Below are 24,339 nucleotides of genomic sequence, written 5' to 3' on the forward strand. Positions count from 1 at the left end.
AGGGCCTGCAGCAGGAACACTCATGGTCAACCTGGCAAGTGACAGAGAGGGAGCCTCTTCTAGAAGTTTCTGCAGCAGCCCATGGTGACAACCATCAGAGAGCTCTGCTTCTGTGTAGCTGAATCATCAGCTCTGCTCTGCTGAAGCATCACCACTTAGAACCATACACAGTAGGGAGATATGGCTACTTCAGTGTGGGCAAAGCAAGGAGGGATGTGGGGCTCTCCTTGGAAGGCTCTTCTCCTGGAAATTAGGAAGAGAACCTCTTGTACCCTCTAGCTATTGTTGGTGCAGACAGAAAAGAATCAAAAGGTAGTTCTCCAAGAAATACTCCAAAGGTTTTAGAGACAGGAGTTGTTTCCACGTGAAAATAAAGAGATCCTCAGACTCCTTTCAGAGTAAAATTAGATGAGAGAGGAAGCAAAGGAGATGAGCAGTTAACTCCCCTTCCCCACTGGGAGAATCTGGAGAGGCTTTATTGGATGCAGCTTCCAGAGGCTTCCGTTGAGGACCTAGCAGCATCTCTGTCCAGGGGACACACATCTGACTTCATTCACCTGGTGACTCTGGGGGTAGGGGTGGCCCAGTAACTAAGAGGCCAGATGTCTCTCTCTTTTTTTTTTAATGTACCAGTAATACATTATTAAATTATTTATTTATTTATTTGTGTTTTTGGCTGCCCTGGGTCTTGGTTGCTATGCACAGGCTTCTCTCCAGTTACGGCGGGTGGCGGCTCTTCTTCTTTGCGATGCATATCCCATGTGCCCTGTGTTGCCAGGTGAATTCTTAACCACTGGACCACCAGGCAAGTCCAAGGCCAGATATTTTTGGGTGGTCTCACCAAGGCTGACTTCCCGTCGTTTATCAGACTAAAGAGTTTCTGGGGTTTGAAATGAGGCTTGCAAATGTGGAGCCCAGAGGAGAGAGATGAAGGCTGCGTCTGGAACCCTCTAAGGTTTCACTCTAATTTAGAATCAGCCAGGATATCAGCACCTGGGCAGGAGGCTGCTCCTTGGCTCTCTCTGCTCCTCTTGATCTAATTCCTTCACACAGAGCCTGGCTGCTCAGAGAACGCCGCTGGCCCGAACCGGAGTCAGGGGCACTGGAAATGAGCGCCTTTGCTCCTCTGCTCGTTCGGTCAGTGCTTCTGCGTGCTGGGCACGGTGCTGCTGGAGTGGCTGCAGGCCCCCCGTGGGAATTCCATGTGAAGGGCACTCCTGGAGTTGTGCCACTCAGCACAGCCCTGGACTCACACCCCTCCTTCACTGGAGCAGGACCCTCAGCTCGTGGAAAACTGGAAGCTGACAATGGGGTACATAGACTTGCTGCTGAGGAGACAGCTTCACAGGGGATCCAGGCTCAAGTCAGGGGGATTCAGCCCACCTCCTTCCACGATCTAGGGGAATGTCAGAGTCTAGGTGGAGCTGGTTAACCATCCCAACAATCTAGACTCTTAATTTCTTAGCATTCCTATAATTCCAGCAATATTCACCTGCTCTGTATCATGATCACCTTTTTCCCAGGGTCTCAGCCTGCTTTTTCAACTTCACCATCTCATTCCCTGTCTTCTGCCCTGCCACCTTTCGCTGCTTTTTGAGACTCTACCAGTCCCCCTTCCTGGCCCTTTTACTTCTGCTCTATAACTTCCCCACCCCCTCTAACTGCCCCCACTAGTGGTATGAGGACAGTTGGACCCCTGGAGCTATGCTTTCCAGCATGTTCGATTCTTTGCACACTATGTCTCACCTCTACCCCTACCAGGGAAATCTCAGATACAGATTCCTGGTTTCCAACTTTAGCTGAGTCCTCAGATCCTTTAAAATGACTAATGACACTGGAAGGAGGATAAGAAGGGTGAGAAGTACAGTGGTGGGAATGGATGAGCTCAGTCAGACACAGAAGGAAGAAGGGTACATGCTCAGTACGTCAAATGTGGCAGAAGGGCTGACCAGGATGAGAACTGAGAAAAGGTCTTTGGGATTGACCATTACGTCTCTGATGACCTTGGAGGGGAGGTGGTGCTATTTCTGCAGAGGGTAAATGCAGAAAGCAGACTGCAGCAGGCTGAGGAGTGAATGAGAGGTGAGGAAGTAGACACACAAAAAGGAACTTCTTTAAAGGAATTTGGCTGGCAAGGGGAGGAGAGTTATTAACAGCCTGAGAAGTGAGGTTCTGTGTCCTGGAGGCAGATGAACCTGAAGTGAGCCCTAGTTTCATCACTTGGCAATTGCTTGAGTTTGGGAATGAATAGCACAGAATTCCTTGAAGCCTCAGTTTCCTCATCTCTAAATGGAGAAGGTATCTCATACTTTGTTGGGTTGGTGCGAGGATTAACTAAGATAAGGCAAACAAATCATCATGCAATTGGCATATAGTAGGTACCCAGATCACCACTTTTGTCATATTTGCAGGACGGGAAGTAGCCAGCAGAGAAGGACAAATGAAAGATTCTGGAAGGGGAGGTAATTGGCAAGGCATGTCCAAGAGGGGTGGGAGAGATGAGGTCAACCTCCAAGAAGGAAGAACAACAATTCTTCCGAGACCAGGAGGGAATGAAAGGATAGGGGAAGGTGCATATCAAATTTTGATGTGCAGGGGTCTGGAAATTGTGATCTGAGAATGATGTTGCCTTTCTTCAGTTCTCCAGCCTTCCTCTCCACCAGACCAATCAACTATTTGAAGAAAGATTCGAGTCCATAAATTAGCTAAACACCAGTGTTTTTTCACGTGGTGTGGTTTCACACAAACACCTGAGGGATCCTTCTAATATATTAAAGTTTCTCTTAAAGTGTGGACCCAGAACTGAGCCTAAACATTTCAGATATGGCCTTGCCCTGTGACCAGCCCAGGGGGCCCCCATCTCCATCTCTAGACACTTGTGACTCTGCCAACACTGCCAAAGGCTGTTCAGTCTTCCAGATGCTGGGTCAGCTCTTGGTTTACACTGAGCTTGCAGTCAAACAAAATCTCTAGGTCAGTTTCACACACAGCACCACTGAGACGGAATTCCTTCTTCTTTTGTCATTCTCCCCCCCCCCCCCCCCGCTTTTAACCATTAAGTACAAGACTCTACTTTGATTCCTGTAAAATCTTACCTTCATTTCGACCCATCCTTCTAGTCTTTCGCATTCAGTTCCCCTGGCCCCAGAGAAGGAAGTTATATCTCAGACCTGTCAGGTGACTCAACCCCATAAACACAAAGAGTCCTTGTTAATTGCAGCCAAGTGGCTCTGATTTCCCTGGGGACAGCCCGGGACTGTGCAAAGATACCTCTGGGTCTTCTGAATGCCCATGAGGATGTGCTCACCTGGGCCAGGATATGTAAGACTTCTTTGGAGGAGTGGGCCCCTTTCTGCGAACTTGAGACACAGCTTTCAGAAAAGGTTGTGAGTAACATCTACTTTCAAGTTCAAAACCACTCTTGGTAAATGAAACTAATTGTACAGAAAGTCAATACAAATGCATACTCTTCCTGGTATCAAATGGAGGCAAGATTTCCAGACAGAACCTACTGGTGCTCAGTAAATGCTGAATAAACAGAGAATGAATAAATGAGCCAACAAAAGAATGACACACGTATGTGGGTGATTTTGAAGCCCCCACTGATGTCAGCTATGGTTTGCTGGTCGCACACACTTGCTGTTTGGTGGAGAGGAGAGTGGCCCTAGGGTAGGGGTAGTACTGCCCAACATACAGACCTCAAGGACCGAGCCCAGAGATCAAAGAGCTGCCTTGGGACAGAGGGGTGGGCTCTGGGAACAACTGGTCTTTCCCCAGGTCTTCTGGCATCTTATTTGCTCTCCCATGGGCATTTTGTGCTGCCCTCTCTCCCCAACCTCATCATGGATCCTGCAAAGAGCTGGGGTGAAGAGTAATGCAAAATGAAACAGCCTTTTTGAAAAGCCAGCTGTTTCACTCCTACATTCCCAAGAAACCTTTGATGTAAAACCAGTTCTCGGGAAGCGCCACGTGAGTCACAGCTATCGCTGCTTTCATCAGCACAGAGTGCAAGGGACGGAGGGAGTTGGGAAGAAACAAATGCAGTTGTCCTCATTTTAGAGAGAGGTAAACTGAGGCAGAGGCTCATCGAGGGGGTGGGAGGTGACAGGGCAAACCAAAGGCACCACTGTTGCTGTTTCCAAAGGTCGACCTGCAACTCCCCATGCCCTGGCCCGCGTGAAGCACAGCGAAACCTCGGCATCTCTTCCAGGAGGCAGACATGGGGATTTAGAAACCAGCCTCTTCCAAGACACTTACAAATGCAGGAAGCAGGATCCCAGCATCTCTTGATTGTTTTTTATTTTGTTTTGGTAATTGACATGAAATAAAACACTATTCTTATCTTCCCTATTAGTAATGGGCTTCCCTCAGGGGCTTCCCTCGTGACTCAGATGGTGAAGCATCTGTCTGCAATGCAGAAGACCAGAGTTCGATCCCTGGGTTGGGAAGATCCCCTGGAGAAGGAAATGGCAGCCCACTCCAGTATTCTTGCCTTGAAAATCTCATGGATCCCAGAGCCTGGTAGGCTACTGTCCATGGGGTCGCAAAGAGTTGGACATGACTGAGCGACTTCACTTTCACTTTTCCCTCATGGCTCAGATGAAAAAGAATCTGCCTGCAATGCAGGAGACCCTGGTTCAATCCCTGGATTGGGAAGATCCCCCGGAGAAGGGCATGGCTACTCACTCCAGTGTTCTTGCCTAGAGAATTCCAAGGACAGAGGAGTCTGGTGGGTTACAGTCCATGGGGTTGCATATTAATAAACTCCTTGAAGGCACGAATGGTATCTTCTTCATCTCTGTGACAACCCATGGCCCTTAGAGCAGTCCCTTATATATAATAGATGTGTAATAAATATTTTTAAAAATAGTAATGATGACCATAAGTGTTTTTCTCACCCAGAAATACTCAGGCTCATATTCTATTACTATTTACTGAGCTCCTTTCAAATGCCAACCAGGATTTTAAGCACTTTGAAAATGTTAAGCAGTGAGTAAGGAGGTTGAGTTTCTTCCCTAAGATAGTTGCCTTTTGTTAGTGACCAACCAATGTGGCTACAACTCTCCTGAGCTGCAGAAGGAGCTCTGGGATCCAACAACATTGTGTGGAAATCCACAGTTCACTTATTCATATCAAATGATAGTGAAATACATTAAGAAACTCTTCCTACTTTATTTTCTTCACTAAGAAAGCTGCTATTGTGTAATCTCAGCTGAGATGGTGTCAACTAGGGACACAGCTCCTTTGCCTGTTCTCTGGCTCCCTGGGAGTTTTCTCAGACGTTTCTGTGGATCTAATGCCATCATAAGTCCAGCTGTCCTTGAGAAGCTGAGGTGGGATTTGAGTCCTTACTCTTGAAGAACAGTGACCCCTGAATAATCAGGACAGATAGCGATGGGGAAGGTTTCCCTAGGTGGTCCCAGGCCATTTCTTAGCATTTATAACAGGAAGAAATTACACATACAACTGATACAAATGGAAGGAATTATTCTTTTTCCCAGTGGCCCTTGTTACCAAACTGAACTTGAGTCTGCTTGCCAAGCAGCAAAGCCAATTTGCTGACACCAGGTTGTGATGGAGGAAAGTGCAGGATTTATTGCAGACACCAAGCAAGCAGAAAAGGCAGCTCAAGCTTAGAAGACCCTAACTCCGGGATGGCTTTCAGGGAAAGGTTTTTAGGCAACATTTGTAGGGAGGGCTGCAGCGTACATGACTTTCTTCTGATTGGTTGGTGGTGAGGTAACAGGGTGGTGTTCCAGGAATCTCAATCATCAAACTTCTGGTTCCAACCAGTCTGGGGTTTCAGCTCATAGTTACCATTCTCCACCTTGGGAAGGGGTGGGGGTGGGGAGGGGAGGAGGGTCTCAGTGTCTGCAAAACAGGATTGTTACGTATATCCCCTGAGGAGGAACTTGGACTCTGTTTTACAGTCATTACTTTTCTTGCTTGACTGCTTTTCCTTTGTTTCTGCATTCCCTCATTCCTTGTGCCTACTTTTTGGAACTCAGTGAAGGCTAGGAGGCTATCAGGCTTTTTCTAAAACTAAGACGTGGGGAACACGTGGGGCTTTTGTACCTGGGAAGCCCCCACAGGGTCCTTCTCAGTTTCAATCCCCCTCTTTTCTTTGATACTCCTCAGTCCTGAGGGGATCAGGGAGGTTGGACAGGAAAGGGGAGCCCCATCTAGGGCCCAAGAGTGGACTCTTGTCTAACACTCAGAAATGAATCATCCAAGCAGCCACATGTGCTGAGAAAGTAAGAGACTTTATCGGAGAGGGGCACCCAGGTGGAGAGCAGGAGAGTGAGGGAACCCAGGACAATTGCTCTGCCACGTGGCTCCTAGTCTCAGCTTTTATGGTACTGGGGTTAGTTTCCAGGTTGCCTCCAGCCAGTTATCTTGCTTGGTTCACAGTCTGACTCAGGGTCCTTCCTGGTGGCATGCATCTCTCAGCCAAGATGGATTCCAACAAGAAGGACTCTGGGAGGTTGGCCATCTCCTCCCTCTTTCAGCCCCTCCCAAATTCTCCGGTTTAGTTTTCAGGCAGCAGCACCTATTCCTTATTGGGACCTCCTGTCGTGAGATAACTCAAGCAAGCAGGCCTGGCCAAGGCAGATGGTTTCTGTCAACAGCTCTCTAACAGAAGGGCATAAAGTTTTGGATAGAGAGGTTAATCAGTAACTCAGCAGGGGAAACCGGTTTCACCCTCACTGGCAGCCCCAGCAGTGGGGCAGTCACCGAGAGGGGCTTTGGTTTGTCCCATCATGGGTTAACTATCCAGTAGCCACTTTAGTTTTCTTCCTTAGTAACGTACACCCAATATTTAGCTGGCACGCAGAGTGAAGAGAGTCTTCCAGTGTCTTGTTCGTGGTGTCTGCATCTGCACGATGCTGTAAGTGAGTGTGTGGTGTGTGGGGGTGGGAGGGGTGAGGGAGCAAGGGAGGGACACTAGGAGGAACACGCCCCACACTGAGGATGATAAGGCGAGATAAAGTGATACTGGGTTCTCAACAACCTCCCGAAGCCTAAGTCCAGACTTCCTTTATGTGAGCAAGAAAGAGATTTCTGTCTGGTTTTAACCGTTTGGGGGTGGAGGGCGGGGTCATTACAAACTGAATCTAAGTCTCGCTGGCACCTGGTTAGGGCATGAGGCTGCCTGTCCCACTGGAGGTTTGAAGACTTCGGCAAGCCGCACACTTCCTCCAAGAATTATTTTCCATGTCAGAGGGGAGATCCAGATCACCATTCCCCACAGCTGCTGCCATCAGCGCAAAACAATCTCAGGAAGGATTCATGAAGGGATCCTCCGAGAGAAAACCTCGCTATGGTCCAAAAATTCTGCAAGACCAAAGCAAGTCTCTCAGTGTCTCCTTTTCAAGAGTGTGTTTCCGAAAGCACGTGATTACATGGTTGTGAGGGTGGGAGGGGAAGGATTTTAAAAATCAGTAAGAAAAAGGCAGCATTTTAGACTCCCAGCTCTCCACATGAGCTTCTGTTATTCCTTCACCCTGCTTTTTTTTCCCTCTGCTTTACCTGGAAAAACACATTGTCTCTGATTGCTAGAAATCAGTTTACAAATCAGCTAGCTAGCAGTCAGATCTCTTTCAATTGAAAGTGAAATAAATTCCTATTCAAAAGGACCTACACACAAAGTGGAGAAGGTGATGGCACCCCACTCCAGTACTCTTGCCTGGAAAATCCCATGGATGGAGGAGCCTGGTAGGCTGCAGTCCATGGGGTCACTAGGAGTTGGATACAACTGAGCGAGTTCACTTTCACTTTTCACTTTCATGCATTGGAGAAGGAAATGGCAACCCACTCCAATGTTCTTGCCTGGAGAATCCCAGGGATAGGGGAGCCTGGTAGGCTGCCGTCTATGGGGTCACACAGAGTTGGACACGACTGAAGCCACTTAGCAGCAGCGGCAGCAAACACAAAGTAATAATTTATCAATTCATCTAACTGGCAAGTCCAGGGGTTCCACAAGCAGCTGGATTCAGGACTGCATCCTCAGCGCTATCTCTCAGCTTTGCTTTTCTCTACAAGGCTGCCCGGGCTTCCCTGGTGGCTCAGATGGTAAAGAATCTGCCTGCAAAGTGGGAGACTTGGGTTGGATACCTGGGCTGGGAACATCCCCTGGAGGATGAAATGGCAACCCACTCCAGTATTCTTGCCTGGAAAATTCCATGGACAGAGGAGTCTGGCGGGCTTACAGTCCATAGGGTTTCAAAGAATCAGACATGAAGCGACTTAGCACGCATGCACAAGGCTCCCCCTCCCCAGGTAGTGGCAAGAGGGACAAAGGAGCCATAGGAGCACCTGGTTCCAGCCAAGCCAGCCCAGTGGAAGGCCAAACACTCCTTTTCAATAGTTTAGTCAAAATCCTGGGACTAACTCTATAGCACTGGATCATCGATCAAAAAAGCTAGAGAATTTCAGAAAAACATCTATTTCTGCTCGACTATGTGATCCACAAGCCTTTGACTGTGTGGATCACAATAAACTCTGGAAAACTCTGAAAGAGATGGGAATACCAGACCACTTGACCTGTCCCTTGAGAAATCTGTATGCAGGTCAGGAAGCAACAGTTAGAACTGGACATGGAACTACAGACTGGTTCCAACTAGGAAAAAGAGTACGTCAAGGCTGTGTATTGTCACCCAGCTTATTTAACTTATATGCAGAGTACATCATAAGAAACACTGGGCTGGATAAAGCACAAGCTGGAATCAAGATTGCCGGGAGAAATATCAATAACCTCAGATATGCAGATGACACCACCCTTATGGCAGAAAGTGAAGAGGAACTACAGAGCCTCTTGATGAAAGTGAAAGAGGAGAGTGAAAAAGTTGGCTTAAAGCTCAACATTCAGAAAACTAAGATCATGGCATCCAGTCCCATCACTTCATGGCAAATAGATGGGGAAACAGTGGAAACAGTGGCTGACTTTATTTTTTTGGGCTCCACAATCACTGCACATGGTGAGTGCAGCCATGAAATTAAGACGCGTACTCCTTGGAAGAAAAGTTATGACCAACCTAGACAGCAGATTCAAAAGCAGAGACATTACTTTGCCAACAAAGGTCCGTCTAGTCAAGGCTATGGTTTTTCCCGTAGTCATGTATGGATGTGAGAGCTGGACTATAAAGAAAGCTGAGCACTGAAGAACTGACGCTTTTGAACTGTGGTGTTGGAGAAGACTCTTGAGAGCCCCTTGGACTGCAAGGAGATCCAACCAGTCCATCCAAAAGGAAATCAGTCCTGATATTCATTGGAAGGAGTGATGCTGAAGCTGAAACTCCAATACTTTGGCCACCTGATGCAAGAGCTGGCTCATTTGAAAAGACCTTGATGCTGGGAAAGATTGAAGGCAGGAGAAGGGGACGACAGAGGATGAGATGGTTGGACGGCATCACTGACTCAATGGACATGAGTCTGAGTGGAACTCTGGGAGTTGGTGATGGACAGGGAGGCCTGGCATACTGCAGTCCATGGGGTTGCAAAGAGTCGGATACGACCGAGTGACTAAACTGAACTGAACTGAAAGCTAAAAGCTAAGGGGTGGGGCAGCAGCCTTGGAACTAAGTATAAGCTCGTCTTCTGAATGTTTATTGCTTATTTGAAATCAAGGCCAATCTCCCTGGATCCAAGAGGTAGATGTACAGAGCAGTTAGACAGGGTGAGGAGCCTGTGCTGGGAGGTACCCAAGGGAAGTCCCAGCTCCCTGAAGTTCCAGCCCAGTGAGAAGGGCAGGTAGGTCTCACTGTATTCGCTGGGCCTGGAGCACAGCTGTGAGCATCAAAACCACCGTCCCCAGCCCAGCCCTGCGCAGGAATTGGAGGCCTCAGGGAAATTCCCACAGGCCCTCCTCAAGGTCCATGCTGGGGCCCCCCACCTTCAGAAGTGCCCTGTCTGCCTCTGAAAGTCGCCCCAGCCCAAAAATACGGATGTAAGCATCAGGAAGGCAACCTTGGTCCCCCTCTCCCAAGGCAATCACCCCCAATGTCGTCCTGTGTCACTCTCACCTTCTGAAACAGGCGTTCTCTCAGCTGGCTGCCGAGGAGCCAGCCGACACTTAGGCCTGCCCTTTCGGGAACTTGTACAAGGTTGGCGGGACTCTCTGTCACTGTATCAACCTCACCCCGCCACCCCCAAATAAAATGACCAAATCTGCCCTTGGGTCAAGAGCACAGGAGCTGCGTGAGTGGGACCTGGCCGAGATGGCAGTTCTGCTGCCTCTGCAAACCTCTGTGGGCTAGAGAACACAGATAGGCAGGTTCACTTACACACCTGGCCAAGGCTTCCCCTCTCACCTGCCCACATGGGCCCCGGGAGAGTAGGGGCTGAGCCAAGCCTGAGAGGCCCTCACCTAGGAAAAGGCGGGTTTTCCCTTTTGCTTGCCATCTTGGGTGCTTGGGCAACTGCACTTAGAAACTGGATAGGGAATTTAGGTTTTTCTGCAGTTTAGGGCTAAGAATCGAGGACAGATCTTTGTATTCACAGCACAACATTCTCTTCTAACATTTCTTTTTTTAATTTATTTTAAATTGAAGGATAATTGCTTTAAAATATTGTGTTGGTTTCTGCCATACACCAACATGATATGTATGGATGCCATAAGACAGCTTAGTATACATATGTCCCCTCCCTCTTGAAACTCTCTCCCACCTCCCACCCCAACCCAGCCCTCTAGGTTGTCAGAAAGCCCCAGTTTGAGTTCCCTGAGTCATACAGCAAATTCCCACTGGCTATCTGTATTATATATGGTAGTGTATAAATTTCCATGTTACTTTCTATTTGTCCTACCCTCTCCTCCCACCACCACCATCCCCCCGTGTCTGTAAGTCTGTTCTCTATGTCTGCGTCTCCATTGCTGCCCTGCAAATATTCATCTCCCAGAAAAATTAGGACTGTGGATCCTCCCAGGTCCAACCTAGAGGAGAGAAGATACGTTCTCATGGAATAAATGAAAAATAATACTGATTTTTAAAAACCAAGACCAGAAGTCTCTCGATATTTAAACTTTACAGACTAAAAGAATCTCAGCCTCAGGGTTAAGCACAACAAACAACATACAGTAACAAATATTAACAATATTATAACACCAAGGCATCATACACAGAATCAGAAATTTGCTGAGGCCACCATTTAATTAAACCAAGTTGAACACATGGCTTTGGTTACATGTGGTTCCAGGCCAGAGGCACAACAGCCAGCATTTGCAGGAAGGTCAGGAGGAAAAGCTGCCAGTGCAAACAGTGGAGCCAAGGAGTAGACTTCCCCACCCCCACTTTAATGCCCCAGATTCCAGTGCCTCCACCTTGGGGTGCATGCAGCACCCACCCTTCTCTTTACTCCTGCACTGACCCCAATTATGATGCTGTCCTTGTGAACCTATGAGCTCCTTCAAAGCATGGATGTGGCCCTGTGCATTTTAGAATCCATGTGAGCTTGTGGCGAGAATGAATGAGTGAATGAATAATTAAGCAGAAATAAACTGAGGGACACAGTGGGGAAAGGAAGCTCTAACCAGGGAAACTTGCTCTTTCCTAGAAAATCCTTGATGAATCTGGAGAGCTGAACAAAAGGTAATCAAGAATCCTACCATATTATTTAACTTATTAAGTTATTCAAAAAGATGAGAAAGTGATCAGGAGCTAGATTGGAAGGAGTAGAGATCCACTAAGTTCCTTTAAGCATGGTAGGATTTATTTTAAGACCAAACATAGAAAAGGAAGTGAGGGCCATAGACCAAATGACAGATCTAATGGTGACCTGGGACAAACCACACAGGATCTCTGGAGAGCCCGACAGACGTAGTGCAGGAACCAAGAGTCCTAAGAAAATGACACTCCGTCATCTTGTCAGCTGAGCAGCAGGCTCCATCCATCCTTGCCTTCATGCTTCATCAGTGGGGCAACCTGGGGACTCCTTCTCTGCCCTTGCTCTTCCTGCTGCTTATTTACACATCTGCTGCTTCAGGACCCCAAATCCCTGCTTTGTCTCTGTCTCCTTTACTAACAAGTGTTCCCTCAAAGTCTCCTTGTCAAGTTTGCCCAGATAGAGGATTTCATTGGTGTCACTGGGCTGAGCTTTGAACTGGCTCACCAACCAGAAGTGGGCAGCTGCTTGGATCCAGGGTGATGGGGTCATGGGTATGACTCTGTGTGGGGTGGCAGAAGTTCTTTGCAGGGACTGAAAGTGTAGCAGGTGTCCCGAGGGCCAGAGCCCCCAGCCCCTGATCATAGCTGTGACATGATTAAAGTGTGAGCGGGGAAGGGCAGAGATTACTTGGAGTTAACGTGTTGAGTTTGTATCCTTTTGACAGTTCTAGTGTGTTTCTGACACAGAGATTTCTTTTACTCTGCAAAGTTGGTGAGTACATATCCCTAGTTCCCCCTGATGCCATGTGTGTGCTCCAGTTGGGTCAAAGAATCAATGGTGGGTGCTTAGTATGCCTTCCAAGCTGATCATGGATTGGTGGGGGCTGTAGAGGAAGAGGAACATGAGCCTTGACAGATGATGAATATGTGCCCATGATTTTCATTTATTTTAGGGGAAAATGGAGAGGGGTAAATAAGCTGATTTTTAGAGGACATAGGATCAAAGATTTTGTGCACTCAGAACAAAAAGGAATGCTTGATGTAAGAATGCAAAGTTAGATACAAAACTGGTCAATGTTATAGTCACTGGTTACAGGGGCAACAAAACTGTAATCTTTGGGGTTATATTTTCCCTACCAGATAGAAATCATTTGCATTACTATGAAACAGAAAAGTCATTTACATTTTAACAGTTTCTACACAGTCTCATCTAATTTTACAATATTATGCCTTTCCAGACTCTAATTAATAGTAAATAGTCAAAGTTACCTTCCCCTGAGAGCCTGGTGACCCCAGATGGGCTCATTAGACATTGCTTTCATTTGATATCAAAAGTTTTTTGCCCCTCCCCAAGTCGGACACGACTGAGCGACTGAACTGAACTGAACTGAGAAAGTTTTAATCATTAGTCTTTTTCTTTTTTTTAATCATTATTCTTAACAGGGAGAAACATCAACATTTTGCTTCAATGGGTACTAAAGAAGGGGAAATGATAGTGAATGGGGAGGCCAAATGCTTAAAGTGTGGGGCACAAGGGTTCTCTACCTGGCTTGGCAGCTCACCAGCAGGGTGACCTTAAATTTGACTGCATTGGCTCTCCGTGTTCTTGTCTATACTATGGGATTTGAGGGACTGTACATTTTGCAGGACGTTGTGCTAAAGGTCATTTTTGAAATTAAACACACACACACAAAAGAAACCCCCGCATCCGTCCCATCCCACCACCCCCACCTTCATCACCCATACTAATTAATCCTGAGAGAAAAAGAGGAAGGGGAGAACAGACGCAAAGCAATATCCTGGGAGAAAACCATGCTGACTGCTCCAGAAACCACCACCCAACGACGCATATTTACAGCCGAATGAGGAGAGCAGACATGGGACTTGTCCTGCAAGGAGCAAATGTGCAGGCGTTGCTTCTTTCGTTGTGTGTAGGACAGGAGGCAGATGGTGATCGCACTTCTCCGTCACAAGTCCAACTGCTCGCCGGTCTCCCGCCCCAGGCGCGGATGGAGGCTGCTTTCGGTCGCTCGGGCAGGTAAGGCCGCCCGCTTCCCCTACGGCTCCTCCCTGGAGGGGCGGCGGCCCGGAAACTCCCCAGCTCTGCAGAGATCCCACCCACCAACTGCCACCTCGTGGGCACGGGGCCAGAATCTCCCTGGGTGACTATCGATGAGCCACCCTTGTTTTGTGAAACACACTCTGCTGTTTCAGGTAACACTTGCCGGTTGCCATGGGCGTTTTCTGTTTTGATAGAAGCAGGCACAGACCGAATCCCCCGACTTTGCAGACTGTGGAAGTTGGTGTCTCCTTTAACCCGGAAGGATGGAGGGCTGCACCCGCCCTTCTCACGTTCCTTTTCAAGTCACCTGACTTTGGCTAAGCGCCAGGTGTGTTCTCCTTGGCTTGAGCCATGGGGCAGGCTTCTCTCTGCCAGATGAGGTGAAGTGAAAGAACTTTCAGGAAGACGAGCCCCTTCCACTTTATCTCCCGGGTCCTCTTGAGCACCCTGTTTTCATCCACTCTGGAACTGTGGAACCCTGCTCTCTGCTTGCTTCTGCCGGATCCAAGGATGAACTCTGTCCTGTGATGCCGTAATGCCAGGAAGGCACCCCATAAGAAGAAGCAAGGGACCAGGGACCAAGGAGATAGCCGGGAAGGGTTAGACCCTGTGGGTGGTGGAGGGGGGCGGTGGGGAGACTCCGTGCTGAGCACTTGTCCAGCTTCCGCTTGTCAGTGGGGTGGGGAGTGCCCAGGACACTTGGGGCAGAACTGTTCATGGCTTAGTGAGGCTGGGGTCACTGTCTGCAGGGTCGCATTACCCCTCCCTCATACATTAAGGCCATGAGCACCTCCCTCTCTTTCTGACAACCCAAAATGCTACTGCCTGTGTCCAAATGCTCCTTAGAGATTATACTTCCTTAGGCACCCCACTCCAGTACTCTTGCCTGGAAAATCCCATGGATGGAGGAGCCTGGTAGGCTGTAGTCCATGGGGTCGCTAGGAGTTGGACATGACTGAGCGACTTCACTTTCATTTTTCGCTCATGCATCGGAGAAGGAAATGGCAACCCACTCCAGTGTTCTTGCCTGGAGAATCCCAGGGACAGGGGAGCCTGGTGGGCTGCCGTCTGTGGGGTCACACAGAGTCAGACACCACTGAAGAGACTTAGCAGCAGCAGCAGCAGCAGCAGCAGCAGCAGGCTGAGGACCAGTTAACTCATTTCCTAAATTATATTCCAAAAGCATTCATTAGTTCCTTGAGATGTCAGTAAGGATGATTTTTTAAAAAAAGGCAACAGATTTTCTTTATGACAGGACTTCACAGAAACTTTCACATAAAAATATATGTTTTGAAGGATCAAGATTCCCCAATCTAACTGACAGTAGAATTCTTTCTCTTTGGGTCTCCCTTTGGGTGGACAAGCCTTGGACAACTCCTAGCCATCCCCCTAGGGACTTTTTTATCCTCCATGGCTTGAAGCACAGAGCTGAATGATCAGAAGGCCCTTGTGTTTTGACTTAATTGAACACCTTCAGAAGTCTGGCAAACCAGAATGTGTGAAGTTACCAGGAAGGAGGCCGGAGTATCATGGCAAAGATGACCTCACAGAGAAACCAGTGTGGTGGGCCTCCCAAAGCACTGGAGGAGATGGATCCTGCGTGAGAGGGTGCAGGTCGTCCAGTGTCTTTGGCTGGCGTGGTTCAGGGAAGCTAAAGTAGCCTGGGTGATTGGAAGAGAAGTACGTGCGGATGAAATTATTTAGTGCTGACAGATGGGCTAGAGGTCTCCTCTCCTGCTGGCCTGGCAGCCTCTGCATGGAAACCCTTGCCTGGGAGATGCCCATGCCAGTGAGATGCTGGAAGTACAAGCCCAGCAGATATAATGGCCATGAATCACAGTAACCTGCCAGCAGTCAGGTGCTTAGGAGGGAAGCTGAAGCCAGGACACACACTGAGCTGAGCGAGTAGCAGGACCATCCTGTTGTGCAGAACACAAAGAGCAGAGTGTTCAAGTCCCAGGATCAGGTTTCTCACAATGGAGGCTTGAGCTATGCCCTGAGCTTCAGGCTGTGCTCCAAGGTCAGGGGACAAAGCCCTGCCTCTTCCTGTCCGGGAGGATGCCACCTAAAACACATCCATTCCTCCTGGGCTTGGGCAGGGGGCCAGGACCAGAGGGGACCTGTCTCTGCCCATGAAAAGCTGGATGAGCAGCCCAGCACCTGTCAGGGTCCCAGAACCTCAGCTACAGCCTCCCAGGCTGGGAGATCGGGGTTCTGCTTTTCATGGGTGCTCCGTGCCAGCGAACCTTCCCTCTGAGCAGCTGCATGCTGTCGCCTCCTTAATGTTTCCGGTTTAACTGGCCTGGCCTGCACATGAGGCCCTGTGTTCAGGATCCCAGGTCTAAAGAAAAAAAAAGAAATGAAGAGGTAGGCGGCCCCTGCTCCTTCAGGACTAATGGACTCCCAAGCGTCCTGCCCCTCAGCCTGCCGGACAGCACAGAGTGGCTGGGGTTCTTTTTGGCCTATTCAAATTTTTGGATCACAGTCAAGCTTATTACTCTTGGCTGACAGTAAACCAGTGACTAACTGGGTAATTAAAGCCACAAGTCAGGAGGCCTGGGCGGCCCCTCCTCTGGAACCTCCCCCAGTGAGTGGCCTGTTGCACAGGCGAGTGTCTCCCCACAGCAGAAAAGTTTTGTGCATTGAAAGCCCTCTGGGATAACCTCCCCCTTCTCTCAGTGTCACTTCTCCACACGTCCATGGCTGGCTTCATCCGCCGTCACCCCTCCCCACCCCTTCCCCACTGCAAGGAAGGAGGAAATCTAACCACATCTCCGCCCCGCCCCGCCCCCCCACCGCTGCCCCAGTGGGAACAGGACAGAAGGTTTCCAACTAAAACCGAAGTTGCTCCGCAGAGCTTCCTGCCAGCCTGCGGTGCTGGAGAGCATGGTGTGCCTGCCCCGGCGCTTTCTGTTCTACACAACTTCTCTGCTTCAGGCTCTCATGAGCCTCCCCACTTCGTGGGGAGAGTAGAGGAGAACTTTAAAGCAGACAAGGCCACAGTTGAGGAGACCCCAGCTTGCGTCAAACATGGTGTCTCCTCCTGGTCTGGAGCTCAGGGTGAATGTCTCTCCCCTGTTTCTGAAACTAAGTGAAGAACTGCTGAAGCCACAAAGTCCCCAAAGACGCTTCTGTGTGTCTCCTTCTAACCTGGGGTGCTTGGGCCTGCCCAGCAGGGACGCTGTCTGTGGTTTACACATTCTTAGATGCCTCTGCCCAGCTGACCCTCTCTGACTGTCCCCACTCCCCCTTCTTCAGTTTTGCTCCCTGTCCCTTCGGCAGCCCTGTCTTAAGCAGCAGCCCTTTTTCCACCAAGGAGATATGGGTGGAAGAGGAACTGCAGTTGGGGGTGGGAGGACTATATCATTTTTTTTGCATGCTATTCCAGAATAGGTTTGTGGTTATTTTAAGAAAAACGATTAATGTTCCCTCCAAATCTTTGAGGACCTTTGTTCTCTGTAAGTTGTGGACCATGCTAAGCCCATGGTTCTGTGCTGTTACCTGCCTTGGCAGGCTGCTGCTCACACTGGGATAGAACATCCCTGACATAAGAAGCAAGAGGAATTTGGCTTTATACTTTTTAGCAAGAATCTCTTTCCACTGAAACTGTAAAACTCTGGAGGGCAGAGGCTTTCTGACATTGAAACTCACAGTCTTGTGATAATACCTGAAAAATAGCAACTGTTCTCAGATGATGTATGCTGGTTGGATTACTATCATTCCTTTAAAAAAAAAAAAACCAGCTAAAGAAGTCACTCTCTGTTCTCAAGATGCTGCATGTGCAAGTGTTTAGGCCACATGCGTGTTAAGAAATTGCACATATCACCAAAAACTGATGTTATGAAGCCTCTTGTCTCATCTACCATCTTATCACCTGTGTTTAGCAGGCTAAGACATAGCAAACCAGATGAACATTCAGGAGAGCTGCAGACATTTAAAGGCATTTGAGGCAAAGAAATCCAAGGGAGCTCTAATCTAGAATGACCCAAGTAGAAAGATGGTCCTGCTGTGAAGTGGCCCCAAGCCTCAGACCTGCCTTGGATGTTACCAAGTGCCTCTGGCCTTTGGGGCCATTGAAGATGCTCAGCTCAGAGTCTCTACTGTGGCTGAACTTCCTGGCTGGCCAGGCCTGAGGGAGGTGAATGAGGAAACTCTGTGGGTGAGCTGGGTGAGTGGGTCGGAGCACAGCACACACCCAGGGGTAACTGCAAGGAGGTGACTTAGGACAGAAGAAACCACAGTATGGACAACCCCCTCTGCAGAAGTGACTTTCTGGTCCCTTTGTCCCTCAGACACACTCTTGGTGCATAGCTCGGAATGCAGACCCACATGTGTGTCTATGTATATACCTGTGTGTATGTCCTGCCAGCTTTCTTTGTTCCCAGGGAGAAACATAAGCTACCAACATCATAAGCCTTTTCAGTGTCAAGTTACTACTGCTTAAAGAGTAAAAAAAAAATAAAGAAAGAAAGAAAAGAAAGAAAGAACAATCCAGCCATCTATGAACAGATAAATTTAAGTAAAAACGATGTGAGTTCTCACCAGTTGCTGATGATCGATATTCCAGAAAGGTATGATGTGCTAGTGAGTTAGGTTTTAAGTGTGATGACAACCACCAGTTTAATGAAGGGTCAAATATTGGAACCCTCTGAGTTATACATGAATATTGGTAATATTTGAAATATTACCAAATATTAATAGTAGCATTTTGGTGATGGAAATAATTCAGCCACGTCATGGCAAGTATGAGTATTATTTCATTTTATTCTCCTTTTCTAGAGTTAGTTTATAAGTCACTTCAAAGTAAACTTCCCCCTGGTTATCCTTGAGTTTGCTAGTTCTAAGGAGGGACCCAAGGACAGGATCCCCTGGGAACCACTCTGAGCAATGGGGTTAAGTCCCTGTCCCCCAGGGCATCTGCTGCCAACAAACCAGGCCACCAGACCTGGAGGGCTGCATGTTGGTCATAATGAGCCATCTGGCTGCCTGGCGGAAGGAGCCCATGGGAGCAGGTGTCTGAGATATTACTGACATTACCATTGACCTTTACCAAGGAGCAGGTTTGGTTTTATCCAGAATGGCTCAGCCTCCACTTTTGGTCCAAGACACTTCAGTGATTAGGCTCAAAATCATCAGCCTCCAAATTGAATATTTTCTTATAATTATTTTTAAATTGAAGTATAGTTGATTTATAATATTCTGTTACTTTCAGGTGTACAACAAATTGATTTGAGTTTGTTTTTTGCAGATTACATTCCATTATAGGTTATAATTCCCTGTGCTGTATAGTAAATCCTTGTTGTTTATCTGTTTTATGTATAGTAGTTTGTATCTGTTAATCTCAGACTTCTCATTTGTCCCTCCCTCCAACCTTTACTCTCCTCTTCGGTAAACCATAAGTTTATTTTCTATGTCTGTAAGTCTGTTTCTGTTTTAGATATAAAATCATTTGTTTTATTTTTATATTCCACATATGAATGATATCATATAGAATTTTTCTTTGACTTGCTTTATTAAGTGTAATATTCTCTAGGTTAATTTATGTTGCTGCAAATGGCAATATTTCATTCTTTTTTATGGCTGAGTACTATTCCATTGAGTACATATGCCACATCTTAAGCCAGTCTTCTGTTGATGGGCACTTGAGTTGCTTCCGTGTCTTGGCTATTATAAGTGCTGCTTTGCACATTGGGGTGCATATATCGTTTTGAATTAGAGTTTTCATTTTTTCCAGGTATATACCAAAGAGTGAAATTGTCAGATCGTACGGTAGCTCTATTTTTAACTTCTTAAGGAATCATACTATTTTCCACAGTGGCTGTACCGCTTTACAGTCCCACCAACAGTGTAGGAGGGTTCCCTTTTCTCCACACCCTCTCCAACATTTATTTGTCGACTTTTTGGTAATAGCCACAGATTGAATATTTTCTTGAGCAATGGGGCCTGTGGTGCACCTGGGTTGTTCTGGGACTTCATTCTGCCCATCCCCCTCCCCATCGAGAAGGAGGAGGGTGGGTCTCTACCTTAGTGTTGCTCTTGCGTGTGTCCTGACCCATCACAATGGTAGGGCCAAAGCCTGGCTGCTGGGGATTCCTTTGCTTTTTAGATAAATGTGCAATTTAAGAATATATAGCATAGCTTTAGAAGAAATCCTTCAGCTATTCCTTGCTTCCAACAAAATGCCACCCCCAAGATTTTCCCATATAGAAATCTGTTTTATGTATTGCCACACTGAGACGTGTGTCATGAATAAATCGTCTCTATTAGAGTACCAAAGTATTACATAAGTGATTAACCTTTAAAAAATAAAAGAAACCTCAAAGTTGTCCATGTCAGAAGTTATTGCCGTGTTACGTGGGTTCAGTTGTTTTTCTAGGTGGGAAAGGAAATGGTGTCACAGTCTGTAACTGGGTGTCACACCTGAGGAAGCAGGCTGTGTTATTAGGGGTTGTTGGGAGCAGGGTCACATAGAGGAAGAGCCCAGGTGAGCTCTGTGGGTCCCTGGCACTACAGCGGGGTATTATAGAGCAGTGGAAAGGGGGATTTCTAGGGCCTCGGAAAGCCAGAGCCTTCCTTCTCCTCCAGCCAAGGAACTCACCTAGGAGATGGCTTTCACTCTTAAGACCTAATAGTCTCCCTTTGGGGGTTCTGCTCATTTGGGAGCAGACTATTAAAGCATACCCAGACCAGTCCTCTGGACCAGGTTTTCTGCCTAGAGTCTCAGACTGTGGCTTGAAGGTATGGTTTGCTTGGTCTGCTGCTGCTGCTAAGTCACTTCGGTCGTGTCTGACTCTATGTGACCCCATAGATGGCAGCCTACCAGGCTCCCCCGTCCCTGGGATTCTCCAGGCAAGAACCCTGGAGTGGGTTGCCATTTCCTTCTCCAATGCATGAAAGTGAAAAGTCAAAGTGAAGTCGCTCAGTTGTGTCTTAGTGACCCCATGGACTGCAGACTACCGGGCTCCTCTGTCCATGGGGTTTTCCAGGCAAGAGTACTGGAGTGGGGTGCCATTGCTTGGTCTGAGGAATTTCTAAATTCAAGGTGTCATTATTTTAAAACTGGGAGAATTCAGGTAAAATGGAAACTTCTGACTTCTTTAAAGTAGCAGGAGTGTTGGCAACGTTAGGCTCTCATTGGTACATGGCAACAACAGTCAAGAGCTGGTGGTGGCCAACCCCATGAACTAAGGCACACAAATCCGTACACGGACACCCATGCAGCGCCCCCCTGCTCACTGTTCTGTAGGCAGGGAGGGTCCCTCCAGGGACCACCACTCCATTCTCTCTGCCACTCAGAGGCAGTCTAGACACACATTTCCGGATCATAGTCAGCTCCAAGAGCCATGACTGACTCCTGCCTCAGCCCCCACACAAACACAAAAGCCTCCTCTCCATTTAGTAAAGCCAAAGAATGTCGGGATCAACCCATAATTGAAACTTTTTGAAAAAGAACTAAAGGCAGATTTAGCCACAGCATTCCACAGCTCCTCATTAAAACCAGGACTTCCTGTGACTTGGGGACAGCTGGAGGCACAGGGCTGAATAATTCCAAAGCTCACGTGAAGGATGGCGGCCTCCAGAATGCACAGCAGGCTTGTGAGATTCTTGATGGGCTCTTGAGTCTTGAGGCAGGTGTGTTGGGTGTTCCAGACCACAGCACAATGCCAAGAAGCCCCAAGCCCTCAGGTACAAGGCAGCGGACAGTCACAGTCAAGGCCAAGGTCCCAGTGACCCCAGGTGAGCCCAGTTCACTGGCTCCAAGGGAGAACCAGCTAAGAAACAGGCCCAGCCCCGGAGCCCACTCCCACACACACACCGACTCTCTCATGGGGTTCACTGTGAGGGCTGCCATCTCCTCTGAACTGAATTGTGCAACATGTGCTTAAGGAGGCTTTGTTATCAGAAAACCCTGGAGCCCTTTGAGGGATCTTAGATAGCATCTGCTCCAGAGTTCCCAACAGAGACTGCTCTTCAGAATCACTTAGAACATGTTGCAAATACAGATTCTGAAGCTCCAGATCTCACCTCCCCACCCTATTCCCCAACACACACCCAGAGATTCTCCTGACCAGTCATGGTTGGGAAACCACTGATGTCATGCAAACCCTTCACTTCCATTTCTAAAGTACAGTCCTAGGTTAAGTAACTTTTCCAAGGTCACATAGCTGGTCTGCCAGGACTGGGCTTAAAGTACAGGTCTCTTAAATACAAACCGGGGCTTTTTTAGTCCATGGGGTCACAAAGAATCAGCCAGCACTGAACGACTAACACTTTCTTCACTTTAGACTTCCCTGGTGACTCAGATGGTAAAGAATCCACCTGCAGAGCAGGAGACCCAGGTTTGGTCCTTGGGTCCGGAAGATCCCCTGTAGAAGAGAATGGCTACCCACTCCGGTATTCTTATCTGGAGAATCCCATGGACAGAGGAGCCCAGCAGATTACAATCTATGGGGTAGCAAAGAGTCGGACACAACTGAACAATTAACACCTTTTCTCTACAACACACCACCTCCTGGATGTACCCACGAATAGGGTGGCCAGACAACTCCAGAGGGTTTGGATGAGGAAGAGGGTGAGAGGCAAAGTCTGTCTGCATGTGAAGCAACACTTCCCTGATGTTAGCTCCCATTGTGGTTTACGGCCCAGATACCTCAGTCTCTTGGCATCTGAGGAGGAGATTTTGCTTCTGCCTCTGTAATTACCCCAGTTTCACTTGTTCTTTCAGAAGCCAGGGAAGGAACTATGCCTGTGTGTGTAGACTTCTCTGTGCCTCAGTTTACCTCTATCGAAAAATGGAGAGGATGGCGGCCCCTTATGTCTGCCTTTTTGGAGCACCACGGACCCATTGTGTGGCCGTACAAGGGCATCCTGTGGTCACTTAGGCAGATAAAGAAGCCTTCCGTGCCCACACAGAGCTGGACTTAAAGTCAAGGCTTGCCACATTTTAAATAATTTTATGTCAAAATACCATTGTGACTCCTAGCTACCTCTACACGCCCTCCAGAAAGGGCTGCTCATCTTCTCTTGGTCTCTGGAGGGCTGGTGAAGAATTTTGAGGGGGTAATCTTGGAAGGAGCCCCAATTTTGTAGGACTAAACAAGGGCTTCCCTGGTGGCTCAGAGGGTAAAGAATCCGTCTGCAATGCGGGACACCCAGGTTCAGCCCCTAGGTGGGGAAGATCCTGGAGAAGGGAGCAGCAACCCACTCCAGCATTCTCGCCTGGAGAATTCCACGGACAGAGGAGCCTGGTAGATTACAGTCCATGGGGTCGCAAAGAGTCAGACATGACTGAGAGGCTAACACACACACACACAAGATAAAAAATTAAATGCTACTACTACTAGTAAATAGCTAGGATTGAGTTGTTATTAAGTGCCAGGCACTCTGCCAAACATTTTACATGCATTTCATTCTCACTACAGCCCTATAAATGAAGTGTTACGAGTTTTCTCATTTTACAGATGTGAAAAATCGGCTCAGAAAAGTTAAAGAACTTACCCAGGATCACAGAGCTGCTAAATGACAGAGCTGGGATTCAAACCCACATACTCTGGCCTCCAGGGGCAAACCTCTGATAAAAGGGCCTGATGACGGGCCTCTGTCATCATGAGGTTAACCTTCCATGTGTCGCTGCCTGGCGCTCCCTAGCGGGATGTCACACCCCGAGGCAGCTTAAGCCAAGGGCAGCTCGGGCGCCGCTGCTCTAACTGTCTGCTGGGACGTTCACAGCTCCGTCAGTTCAGGGACTGCCTGACCCAGCCTGACCAAATTAGAGCAGCTAATGGACGTGACATAATTTGACATGTACATTGTTAACCGAACCCCATGGGAGATGATTTAAAATAGAGACAATACCATGCTCTGAATTATTTTTGGGTTATAGAGCCCTTATTCTCTAACTCTTCTAGGAAAAAGAATTGTGTCATGATAAACCGAAAACCCCCAAGAAACTGCTCCAGGGTCAGGAGAGCAGCTGAGTGGCTGGATTGGCAGAAACTCTTCTTCCTAAGAGTTTCAGGGATTTCACCCTCATTTCCTAACGATTTATCCCCCAAGCATTGCCCAAATCCCAGTTAAGAGCCAATAAATTCTAACCATCCTCCTCCCCCAGACTCCCCAACCAGCAGGACTCAGAACCCCAGTCAAAACCCAGCACTGGTAAGACTGCAAAACAGGTGCAGCTTGAGGCCCCCATGTGCATCCCCCATCTGCTTTTCCCTCTCTCAGATGCACAGGACCAGTGAGCTACCCAGGGGCCGAGCTTAGGGACCCACCCAGGTGCACCCTCTCTGAGCAGCACCCAGTCCTAGTCATAGTCTTTCCCGTTCTATTCCCCATGCCCTCATGCATGCTTCCTGACCTTCAGAAAGAGTATGTGTCCCTGCGTGCTAGCGCCACTCGTCCTCATGGCTTAATATGTGCTCATCCTCTCAAGCAAGACCTACTGACTGTATGATACATACACGCTTGTGTGCTAAGTCGCTTCCGTCATGTCTGACTCTTTGCGACCCTATGGACCATAGTCCACCAGGCTCCTTTTAAAAACTGGAGCACTTTAAATAACACTATTTGGGAAGGATGGCCAGGAGAGATATAGAGCACATGGTGACCTCCATATGTGCATTTCCTTTTCCCCTTTCCTAGCAGAGCCCCACACTTCCTAGCTGTGCATCTGGG

Source organism: Oryx dammah, unplaced genomic scaffold, assembly GCF_014754425.2.
Source record: "Oryx dammah isolate SB20612 unplaced genomic scaffold, SCBI_Odam_1.1 HiC_scaffold_26, whole genome shotgun sequence".
In the NCBI taxonomy this organism is placed as follows: domain Eukaryota; kingdom Metazoa; phylum Chordata; class Mammalia; order Artiodactyla; family Bovidae; genus Oryx; species Oryx dammah.